We start from the raw sequence: 12,152 nt of genomic DNA, 5'->3' as shown, positions 1-12,152 counted from the left end.
TTAGAAGGTGGAGGCCTCTGAAATATCTTCCACCTCCTTAAAATGTTCCTAACATTCACTTTCCTTCTTCAAGACCTACTTGTTACCCATCTTCTACTTCCAGATCTAGAAATTTATTATACAAAAACTACATAAAATGTATACAAATATTTATGGACAAAGATATCCGTCATGATTCTTATTCACAAAGATTATAAATACCCTAAATATCAAACATCATAGGAATTGATGGTGAAATAAACTATGGCATAATAATGGAACATCAATCAAACAGTAAATGTTGTATTCGTAAAGTTTTTATCATATGATATGAGAAATACTTATGACTCAATGATAAGCCACAAAAGCATCACACAAAATTAGATGAGAGACAGCAGATAATAAAGAAAAAGGCACCCCCAAAAGATGGGATAAAATGTGCAAAAACATCAGTGATGGTGGTTTCGGAGAAGGTATTTTAATTATTTTTCCTACTCTTTACGTTTTTCTTGCATCCTTGAGTTTTTACAATTATGTTACAGTTGGATCTTTTTTAAACTCAAAAACACTTTACTTTCCCACTTTATTCTCTATTTTCTTACCCCTACAACAAATTTTCTCTTCTCTGCTGCCATTTTTTTCAGTTATATGTCATTGAAACAAGGTTTTACGTAACTATGCCTAACATTTATTTTGAAACCTATCCATTCTCAACTCCACCGTTTTGTATATGTATCATCTTTGGGGGAAAAAATAGTGCTTAACTTTCCTGTGTCTTAACTGGAAAAATATGAAAGGCAAAATAGCTTGTTTTGCAGGGATCCCTTCCAGTTTTAAGGTATTACTTCCACAATGAGGGGAAGAAAAGAGAGGGGAGAGCTACCTTTGCAATGCCGGTGCTAGGAAATGGGTCTCCACTTCATTGGCAAATTGAAGTTGGTGAAAACACAGGTCCCTATTCATTCAGAAACACTAGGAAAGACAGCGGGCGCTAACAATTCTGTCCAGTATCACACCCGACAGCATCTCAGGGTGCAATACAAACTAGATGGTTACCAGAACTGCAAGAAATACTTAAAATGATTAGAAATTGACTAACAGGAAAAGGGATTAAAAAAACCACTGTACAATGATGTCACTTTTCTGTCACACCAAAAAAACACAAAGTTTTCATGTTTTTCATTCTGCTATTGCAAACAAAGCAAACTGATAATAACCATACACTCGTCAGCATCTAATATGGAAAGTTTAATTATGAAATTAAAATTCCTAGGGAGTCCCCTTGGAAAAACAAAATGTATTGTATTCCTATGTTAAATGCTACAACCCCATTCATTTTTAGCTACTTTCCTTTTCAAAGTCCCTAGCTTAAAAATGGTCAATCTTAAAAATCTGTTTTAACAACTCAGCTTCCTATTTAAGTTTAGTTTTGAAATTTCTTACAAGAATGTATGGATTAGGTGGAGGGCTGTTGAATAAAATGACTCATTTTAGTAATCAGTATTTAAATAAACCTAGAAGGTAGGATGTCATTTTGGCTGCACTGGAAATTTTTGTTTTTAAGGGATAGTATCTTACTTCTCATCCCAAAGAATGAAGGAAATTTGGAGATTCTGGTCATCTGTAAAAAGGCCGTGGTTACTTGGGAAAGTGCATCCTAGATACTGAGTGGGGACACTAAGAGGCCAAATTACATATAAAATCTAGAAGTCTTATTTCTAAGTGGAAAGCAGAGGAGGCAAGTTCCCATGTTCCCAGAGAAGGGATGCAACCATCATTCCAATGTTCAATTGCGTTTCTCATGTATCTATACTTTCTGGTCATACCTTATTTATGATGCCAACATTGACAAGGATAATGTCTGACCACCGGATGCTACTGTAAGGATCTTATTCCTGAAGATGAAGGCAAGAAATAGAATAAATCTAATGAATTGTGGAAATTTTATTAAAATAACTAGTTAGAAACTGTTTCAGATCTGGAACTATTTTCCTAAATACTACCCACTGCTGCAGTGCCTCAGTATTCTATATTTAAAAAAAAAAAAAAAAAAAAAAGCCCTGAAAGGGTCCTTAAATTTATTCTTTAAAAACAAACCAAACTAAGAAGAAATCAATCACACTACATTTTAAAAAAAGGTATCAAGTATTTGTACCCAGAGTTCTTTTATTTTGTTATTTTTTTAAATGTGAAAAACATTAGCCTTCATAGATAAGAAAGTCATGACTTTCTTATGGGATCTGATGTCAATTTTTTTATATTTGTCTACCAAGTCCAAACTGTGGAAAGAATAGATGCCATTATTCCATAATACAAAATTAAGATTCTAGATAAAATAGTAAAATCCTTTCAGTAAGCATGTTTGTTGCATAGATAATCATCTTGGCTGGTCAAACTGTAACACTGATGCTGTCAATACTACACCACTCCAACAAATGCCGGAGGCAAGTAAAACTATTTCCAGAGGGGTCTAATTGTACACAGTACCCACACCCTCTCCTCTGTGTCTCAATACAAGAAAAGAAATGAATCTTCTGCCTTCTTTTGTCAGTGACACTGCCCAAATTTAAGTCATGCTCTGAAGATGGGAAGAAAGAGAACAAAGCCCATGTAAAAGAATAAAACAAAGACCTCCAGCAAAAAGTCACACAATAGGACAGCCTCAGGTCTGAATTAGGAAAGTCCTCATGACTACCCCATGAGAGACAACCATCAATATTGCATTTGGTTTAAGGGAAAAAAAGAGGAAATACCAGGAGTGTGAAGATGGAGAGAAGACATTAGAACAGTCACTGGTATTCAGATAGTTACCCTTCCATTATTATAGCAAACTGCCATTGCTGTCCACCTAAAGATGCCAGCACTGTGCTTTGCAAAATGCATTTCTGTTCAAGCTGCTTTTGACAAGTGAGGAGTATGACCTTTTATTAAACTAATGCCAGGCACTGCAGAGGTCAAATTACTGATAGACCCAGAAAGTCTATTTTCTAAATGGAAAATAGAGAAGCTAAACACGCACATGAGTCAGAACAGAGGTATGGCTGATATTCCAGAACGTGTCTGCCATGCTCACTTGCTGTTCAGCAACTGCATTCTCGGGATGCATTCACAGAGCAGACGGCAGCTTCAGGAATCTAGTAGATTACTATTTCCTACACAGCTCAAGAGGAGCCACAAGCTGCTGATTGATTTTTGCCTCCAAGAGGTTAGACTGTTTCTTGGAGTATAAGTAATGTGCAGTACTTTTGCATTGAATGATTGTAGTATTTTGATGTCATATCAGGTCCATATTTGCTACGCTTTCTGAAGACAAAGGGAAGCACAAAAGAGCATTTAATGTGATTAAATTCAGGGGACAGAACTTACCAAGACCAGCAAACTTCCTTTGACCATCCTTACCAAACTGCTCTATTTGAGGACAGAGCACTCCCTTTAGTATGCTACATTAAGGACAGTTAGAGATTAATTGGGGAGAACCACTGAAATCCACTAGTATTATCCATGGAAGAAATGAATTTATGGGAAATTCTTAACGGTTAAGAAGACAGCTCTGGTTTGTGGTAACGTGATTGGCCAAATGAGAATCACTGAAAACAGGTCTGCAGAAAAGACCACATGCTAAAAAAGTGAAGAGAAGAAATGACAGTGCCATTTGTCTCATTTAAGTCTAATGAATAAGCCACTTCTGCAGACGTCAAGGAAATACGTCGCATAGGGAAGAAAACTAACAGCATGTAACTAATTGGCTTTGTTTCTTTCAGCTGATTAACATTTCCTTAAATAGAGTTTGGTTTTTAAAGGGATATTTGTCATAATAATGCACTTAAAATCTTGAAAGGGGAAGGCTAATACAGCTACTAAGTGATGCTAAGGGAGAGGATGAGGGAATGTGCAGTAAGAATATATAGGGAGCCCTGTCTTTAGGAACCTGCCTCCTGTCTAAAAGGAGTCTGCAGAATTTATGAGACTTTCTCTGCTATTACCAGGGTGCAGGCTCTGGAGGGGAGCTCAGGAACAGGGATCTGGAGGTAAGTCAGAAATGCAGAGTGTAGGAGGTGAGTCTGGGGTGACGCTAAGGTCAACGGCCAGGTCTGAAGGTTGAGGGGAAGAAGAGCTATTGTCACAGGGCTTACATTCCCTTCCAGCCACAACACACTCCACTGACACTACCACACACATAGGAAGTGGCCAGAGTACACGTGGATGATAGCTTTTTTATGATTCTATGGGGAAGGTAGGAAAGCATGCCCAAGATGGCAGTACCACTGCACCAGCTCATGACAAGAGAAGAGGGAGGCCCCAGAGTTGATATGTAACTGTACAGAGGGCCAGAATCCTGGCACAAGATGCCAGGCTGGACTGATTTCTATAGCAAATATTCTACATAAACTAGGGCCTAAGGAGACAACTATCCTATCACATGGGATCTGAACAGGTTCACCTCTGACATCCATGGCCCGGATGGACCTTCAAAGTCCAACAGACTATTCTTGAGCCATCTGTGGCATTTGCTTTTTAATACAACTCTACAAACAATCTTTAAGCCTTAAAATTTGATTTAAGGAGAATTATACTTCAAAATGAAAGAAAGAGCTACCCTTCAGTGAATTCCACACATTGGACTAAATGTTTTATACATCTTACATGCAGTGTTGCCCACAGTCCTGTCATAGTCCTGCAATGTAAGCTTATGTCATCACTCCAATTTTATAGAATTATAGAAAGATTTCTAGTACTATATAAATTTAGAAGGAATAAAAGAGAAAGTGAAAAAGGGGGGAAGAAAGGAAGACTCACTGAGGTTTAGAGTGAGTCATGGACTTTTGATCTAATTGTGAAGCCCTGAAATTTTTACTGTGCCAAATTAGTAGATGGAAAGTTACAGATATGCTGCATAGACAATATGGTTTAAGTCAAATTCACTGTGTATTTTCAAATCTGTTGTAGTTAACTATAAAATGTATCCTGGCTATTTTCTCGAGGGTTTGGAAAGTACTTTGTGCTGCATTACAGCAATTATTTTTCACTGGATAAGGGAAAACAACTCACCCAAAATACCTATGAAAGTTCTTTTCCTAATTTTTAGGAGCCAGTTGAAATCAGGGATACATTAAGTATGGTGCCTGGGGAACAGATGAAAAATCAAAGTCACAAAATTCATGAACAAATCATGTAAATTCCAAGTGTAGTACAGACTACCTTTCTATTATTCTATATATACAATTTGTTCACGATGACAAAAGACAAATACTCATGAAAGTTCTTGACACCAAATTCTTCTTTCTTCCTTTTCACAGCATATTCAATGCATGGTTACATCATTAATTTTATTGAGGCATCAACTCCCAATTCTTGACTACTCAAATGACTACTACTGCTGTCTCCCACTGGATAAGGAGATGTCTATGCCTCTGTAGAACTATCAATACTAAAGGCGACCAAAGATTGATACGTACGCTAACAAAAAGGAAGGGGAAAAGGAGAAAGGAAAGAAAGAAGAGACACGAAGAGAGTTGACTGAATGAAAAAGGTGTCTCTCACTTGAACTTTTCCTCAGTGCCAGGTCCTTATTTCTAACGCTTGAAAGATTATGTAGTGACATTGCAAAATCATTATGTTTAAAATACATCATGCCATCTGCCTCCCCAATCCTACTTCTCTTCCTGAGTTTCCAAGTCTGTTTGCAGCACTCCCATTCTCCCAAACACCCAGGCCAGAAGCCTCAGCCTTTTTTTTGTCTTCTTCTCCTTTCCCCACTGCATTAACTATTAAGTCCCATAGATTCTGCTTCTAATACATCCCACTCCTTTTTGTTCATATCCGGTAACAACAGCCATGATTCTTCTTTTAGGCTGGACATTAAAATCACTTGGGAGCCTTAAAAAACAAACTCTATAGGTGCTTAGACCCCTACCCACACCAATTAAAATAGAAAATCAGTGCGTGAAGCTGGCTAATTAATTTCCAGAAGACACCAATATTCAGCCAGAATTGCGAACCACTGAACTATATCATATCTGTGCCTTCCCTTCCATTCATCCTAACTTCAAGCTTTTATTGCTACAATCGATATTGTACATCGTTGCTGTTCTGTTGATCCTTTTTTTTCCCTCTTCCTTCTTATTCTTTGAGGTTTTGTTAAATGCACCTATGATTAAGGCTTTTTTATACTCAGTCACTCAATCAGTCAATCAATCAATCAACCAGCTCTAAGAGTTTACTGCTGCCATATTAACCAGAGATTTTATTTGGCCTTTAAGATCTTTCAGGGCTGCTGCCAACCTATCTGCCTATGTATGTGTTTCTACTACTGCCCATCAAGGACGTAAAACACCCTGCTTCAATGCCTTGGTACAAGCCATTCCACTGCACCAAATACCTTCTCCCTCATTTTAGAGTTTATAGAATTTACCCATTTTCCAATCCCAAATGAAATATTCTGAAGCCATCTTTGATCCTCCCATCTGGGTAAAATCCACTATCCTTTTAAATCTTAACATACTTTTCATATCTCTCCTATGAGTTAAAGCAATCTATCATTTATTATAGCTATTTTATATGTATGTATTTCTCTCTCTGCACATTAACTGAACCTCGAGGAAAGCATCTGTGACTTGGCCATCCCAGAAGTCTCACAACTCCTAGTAACACCCAGCATATAGTAAGTGTTCAAAGTATACAAAGACTTGCTAGAGGGCTCTCCAAGGTAGTATACCCTCTAATCTTTGGCTATACACTTTTCAGTATTTAGGATGGATAGTAGTGTTGTAAACATGATACCCGTGCTTTGATTTGAATTACGTTTGCTCATAGCTTGACAAATTAGCTGTAGAATGCAAACTTCACTGACACAGCAAAACACTGATGTGACCTGGTGGGAGACTAATGGATCGACACCAGGCCCTAACTTGGCAAAATGTAGCATAACCAAATCACAGATTCATGCATTTGTGCAGGACTCAATTCAGACGAAGTATAATGAACTACAATGGATCTCATCTCTTTCAGGAATACTATTCCATCTTGTTACTACAGAGCTCTCCTATTTTCTGCAACTTCTGTTGTTTTTTTTTTTTTAAGATAAATTGACTTTATTGTCTGACTGTATATTTTTATGTTAATTTAAAAACATAAATAAATCAAAGGAAAGCATTATAAAACATTCTAATGGCTATCATTTTGATGAATGACTTAAGAATTTTTCTATGTTCATTTAACATATGGTTTCTACCAAAAAAGACTATACCATACTGCTACTTTATAGCCTGTATTTTACTTAAAATATATTGTGAATATATTTTGTGTCAATAGATATTTAAATTGAAAAGCATTTCATATTATAAAGCATACAGACATTTTAATCTAGTGTTAAACATTCAGGTTGTTTCCAATTTTTAGTTTTAGAGAAACGCTTCAGTGATTATTCTTATAAGCGTGTATGTCATTCCTATATACGATTCATTCCTACAAGTATAACTAACATGTATGGTGCATTCCGATACGTCAAATTAATAGATTAAAAAACTGTACGTTTCTAAGACTTTTTATACGTTGTAACAAATTATGCTAAAAAACCCTCATAGTCACAGTAGGAATATATCGAAGGGTGTCCACTTACCTAGGCTAGTGTTAAAGCTGAAAATTATCACCTAGTCACTGGCAAAATTTTTATCTTTTTTAGTTAAACAGAAGGATAGAAGGTAGAGGTCAGAGGATGATGGGTTTAGAGGAAGAAACTGGAAAATTCACACCTCAGAAAAGAACCCTCTTCAGATATTCCTCAAATCCTGCCTTTTCCATTTATCTTTGGGACAAAAGAATGTAAAAGGGCTACTTAGTGGTGAACAAAGACTAATGAAGAAAGAGGAAAAGAGGAAGAAAAAATATCTATAAAAATTAAACCACTGAAAATCGTAATTAAATGCCACAGGAAAAGAATTTTGGATTTAAAAAGGTCAACATATTGAAGTCCATTTCAGTCTTTCAAATTCTTTCAAAAACAACTGAGATGACTTTTCACACGAATTAGTCAGTGTACAGTAGTTAAAATAAATTTCTCGTTTGTGTCCTATTTCAAGATATATTAATACCTGGGTCATAAATGTTTGTTTCACAGCCGTAAAAATTGTGTGTCCTCACTACCGTAACTTTGTATTTCACACACAGCCATGGGATAGTATGATTTAAACAAACAATTCTCTACATTCACTATGCCTGGGTCATAAAACTTCTCTGAAGTATAAGTTTTAGATGTGCTTAGTAAGACCGACCATCTGTTGTGGTATAAGATACTCATCGCAACTGCTGGTTTAGCAACATAAATTTCAGAAAGGCCTGCCACTGGTCCTGAATTACTCTGACACAACACGTGAAGTCATTCTTACCATTCCTTATGCCAGACTCACGCATCCTTAATGAAAATATGTTATCAGCAGCACCATTTAGATATTCACTCAAAATTTTCCACTTGAAGCCTCCAGGTTTGCTTACTTCCTACTTATGCATTCAAAATACACAGACCGTGCATCCTCTTTTGTTCAATACAGTGAAAAAGGCCCTTACAATGAAACAGATGAAAAGTCATGCAATCTCCCAGACTCATATGTAAAGATGTCGGCAAATGATACAATATTTATTGGCTTTTTTCACAATTCCTCTCAATGGCAATGTACTCACAAGGCTATTTAACAGACACTGTATTTGACAAAAAAGAAACTCAACCGACCCTTTAGCATCTTTTTGTAGTTACTTTTCAAAGCAGATTCATCTACATCATTCACTGCTAATTTACTCATTAATCATAATTTATCACATCAGATGTGCTGATCATCATTAAAAGCAATAATTTATTCTTCATTCTAACCTGCTGCTTATCATGTACCTGCAAATTGGATCACACAGGAAAGGTAACTGGCTTATTTGAAAAGGAACATGAGAACAGATATAACTGAAGTGGCAAAGAAAGTGAAAAAAAAATGACAAAACAATGTCATCTTTGGCATTTTTTCCCAATTCTGTCCCAATTTTATGACACTAAACACCAGGGTATTGGTTCTATTATCTCTCTGCTAAGAAATTTCCAATCTATCAACTATCTGAATTGTATTTTGTATTTTTTAAGAGGAATTGGAGTGATACGCTGTACCGGCTTCACTTTGAAGACTAGTAGCAATCCAGTTCCACAAAGGGATCCACTGATGTCCCTCGAAGTGCTGAAAAGCTTTAAGCTGATATGAATTGCTCTAACTCCTGCCTTCCAACCAAAGTGAGGTGTTACCACAACTGGCAAAAGCCTGGACCGTTTCTCGTACGATAGATCCATCTTCTAGGAATAAACCTGACCACTATTTTTCATCTATCAGTTTGAAACTGGGAAGTTAGCAAGGTAGTTTGGGAAATGAAAGTAGCTGAAATACCCCCAGTAGCTGTAACATGGAAAGGGTCTATGTGCAAACACATGTGGCACACTTTCTGTTAAGTGGTAAAACAGATTGCAAAATGAAGTTCAGATGTATTTACTGGAGAAATTTAGAAGCAGTATTATAAGAAAGCCTTGTTTATGGACAAAATAGCATCTCTGAGATGCTATTTTCATATGTTACAGAAATATTTTGTCTAGAGTAGAAAATTGTGGAAAATGAGCTGTCTCAGTTTTTATTACAAAGGCAACGTTAATTATAAAGTATAGAGTGTTTTACAATAAACATGATAGTATTAATTATGGACTTTCTTTAGGAAATACTATCTTCCAAATAAATGATTTCATGATTTTTACATGTTTCCAAAGATGAAACACTTGAAATTTTCAGTATTTAAAAATACTTCCTTGGTCTTATTTTTTATTTTAAGGGGTATTACCATTTGTTAAGAAGAATGCAGACACACAGTGGATAAACAATGTAAAAGAAAAGCAAAACAACAAAAACAGTGACTTGCCTATACACCAGACTGTTTCAGACTGAAATTGTGATTTTAAAAATATATTTGAAAAATGTCCAGCACTCTTCACATTTGGACCAGTACTCTGCTAGAGATCAGGATATTCTATGTTTAAAACTTACGTCACACTTTCATTCAGTGTAATACCTAGCACACTGAAGACATTCAATACCTTTTAAAGAAAGTACAATTACCTTGGTTGTATGGATATCTTTAGGTACAAATCTATATTCTTCCATTAATTTTCCACTAAATTTAGATTTGTTTAAAAATTCACTTCTCTGGAGACCTAAAGCCAAAAATTATCTGGCAATGAATTGCAGGATTCCAAATATTCTCATTCAATATTAGGCTAATTATTAGAACCAATAACAAATTTTAAGATAATAACAATACTCATTTTCTGATATCCTTCCAACTGAACACATGTAGCAAGGAACGAGTGGCATTTATTTTCCATATTAAATCCATTCTTCCTAAAATAAAGTTATTTCTTTTAGAGGTAAGAGAAAGAATGTATATCCATACAAACAAGTTTAAGATATGGGGAAAGTGTTCCTCCCACAAGATGTCCAACTGAATTTAATCTTGCTAACCATGATTGATCTCTGCCTTCTCAAAAAGAGTCGCCTGCCACCCTCCTATTCTCTAATTCTACTCAGTGAGCTATTTGAGGGTACAAAAGATGGAAAGCATGACAACTGGTTCTATGCTGGGGCTGTGAAGTCATGTACAAGCAAGCAATGATAATAACAGATGATCACCCGGGGCCATAGACTAGCCCTGTCTAAAACTCAGGTTGACATTAATTGGATCCTGGCACACGGAGGATATGGTACAATTCCTTGGTTTGTATTGAAAATAAACCTTTAAAGAACTTTAATAAAATGAGCCCTAGATGGAACAGAGTATAATACAATAATGTAATTCTCCATCTTTTTTTAAGCTACATCTCCATAACCTTATCACCATTTCCATGACAGCATGTTAAATCTGAGGAGGAAACGTCTCATTCTTGCTGCCTGTGAACTGAAACACATACACACCGTAAGTGTAGGAAGCCAACAAGGAGGGGGAGGGGTCTTTTTGTTCTATCATCATTGAAATCTGTTATGCTCTGGCCAGTCCTTCTGTTCCCATTTTTCTAAACAGCATCAAGACTTATCTACATAGATATCCATCTCACCTCTCCTGACAAGAAAATTTAGGTCATGCTTGCAAGGTAACACGACTCAAATATTCAGGAAACACTTTTCAGTTGAATTAATTTTCAAATATCAAGTCCCTAATTTGTATCCCTGGGCAGTGCGGACCCCGGTACCAGCTCATTTGGGTGCAGATTATGCACACTTTTCTAGAGAAACACATTATCTGAGCCCCAGGAAGACGGGAGGCATTCCAAAACAGCAGAGACAGTAAGGACCTTTATTTGCCAACTAACTTTTCCCCCACCATTCTCTAATTTACAGCTCAGTGTATTAAGAAAGAAAACAAAGGGTTTTCCCACACAGAAATAGCCTTTTCGAAAAACCTGCAAACAAGATTTTAATTGTACTATTTACCAATATAGACCACATGCAGAAACAAACTGAAACCTTTCTTGCTGAGGCTTGCTTGCTTTTTTTTTCCCCCTAATTTAACTATTGTAGGCAACATCATAGCAATTTAAGTTGGTTTTGTGACAAATTATTAGGACACTTATTTTAGAAGAAAAATCAACCAATAATTACTGCCCTGGCACATGGCTATTGTTCAGAACATAAACAGAAGCTGTGGCTGACAGCTGATGGGCCCAGCCCCCGCTATCCTTAGAATACATTTGCAGATACCCAAGGCCTCTTGCCAGACTGAGGCCTGCAGTCACCACCCTTTCATCCAACAGGGCTGCACTGACCAGCTTATGCTGAGCACAAACAAATGTCACCATTTTAGGACTTCCTCCAGGGTTGGGCCTAGCCTTAGGTGCTAAAAATACTATTTTAATTATTAATGATCCCAACTGGGCAGTAACACAGGCCTTTTAGCATCATTCTAAAATATTAAGGAGTAACCCCAAGCACTTCAAGTTTTAGCTCCATGCCCTAAAGTGTTTTTGTTAGTGACCCCAGATCATCACAAAAGGAAGAAAATGCCCTCCTTGTATTTGTGTAACAGGAGCATTTGTGAACCCACGCCAGGCCACATGTGAGAATCGGGATAAACTTCATTTTCCAGAACTAGAAAAAGGGCCTGTA

General features: G+C 36.6%; 1 protein-coding gene across 6 annotated transcripts in view; it reads right to left on the bottom strand.

Annotated features, from left to right (window-relative positions):
- Nucleotides 1-12,152, bottom strand: part of PTPRD (protein tyrosine phosphatase receptor type D) — a 1,875,912-nt gene that overhangs the window by 290,950 nt on the left and 1,572,810 nt on the right. The window lies entirely within an intron of this gene.

The sequence above is a fragment of the Camelus ferus genome, chromosome 4 (genome assembly GCF_009834535.1).
Source record: "Camelus ferus isolate YT-003-E chromosome 4, BCGSAC_Cfer_1.0, whole genome shotgun sequence".
NCBI classification, from domain to species: Eukaryota; Metazoa; Chordata; class Mammalia; order Artiodactyla; family Camelidae; genus Camelus; species Camelus ferus.
The sequence above is the reverse complement of the archived record's forward strand: the minus strand, read 5'-3'. Positions and strand labels throughout refer to the sequence as shown.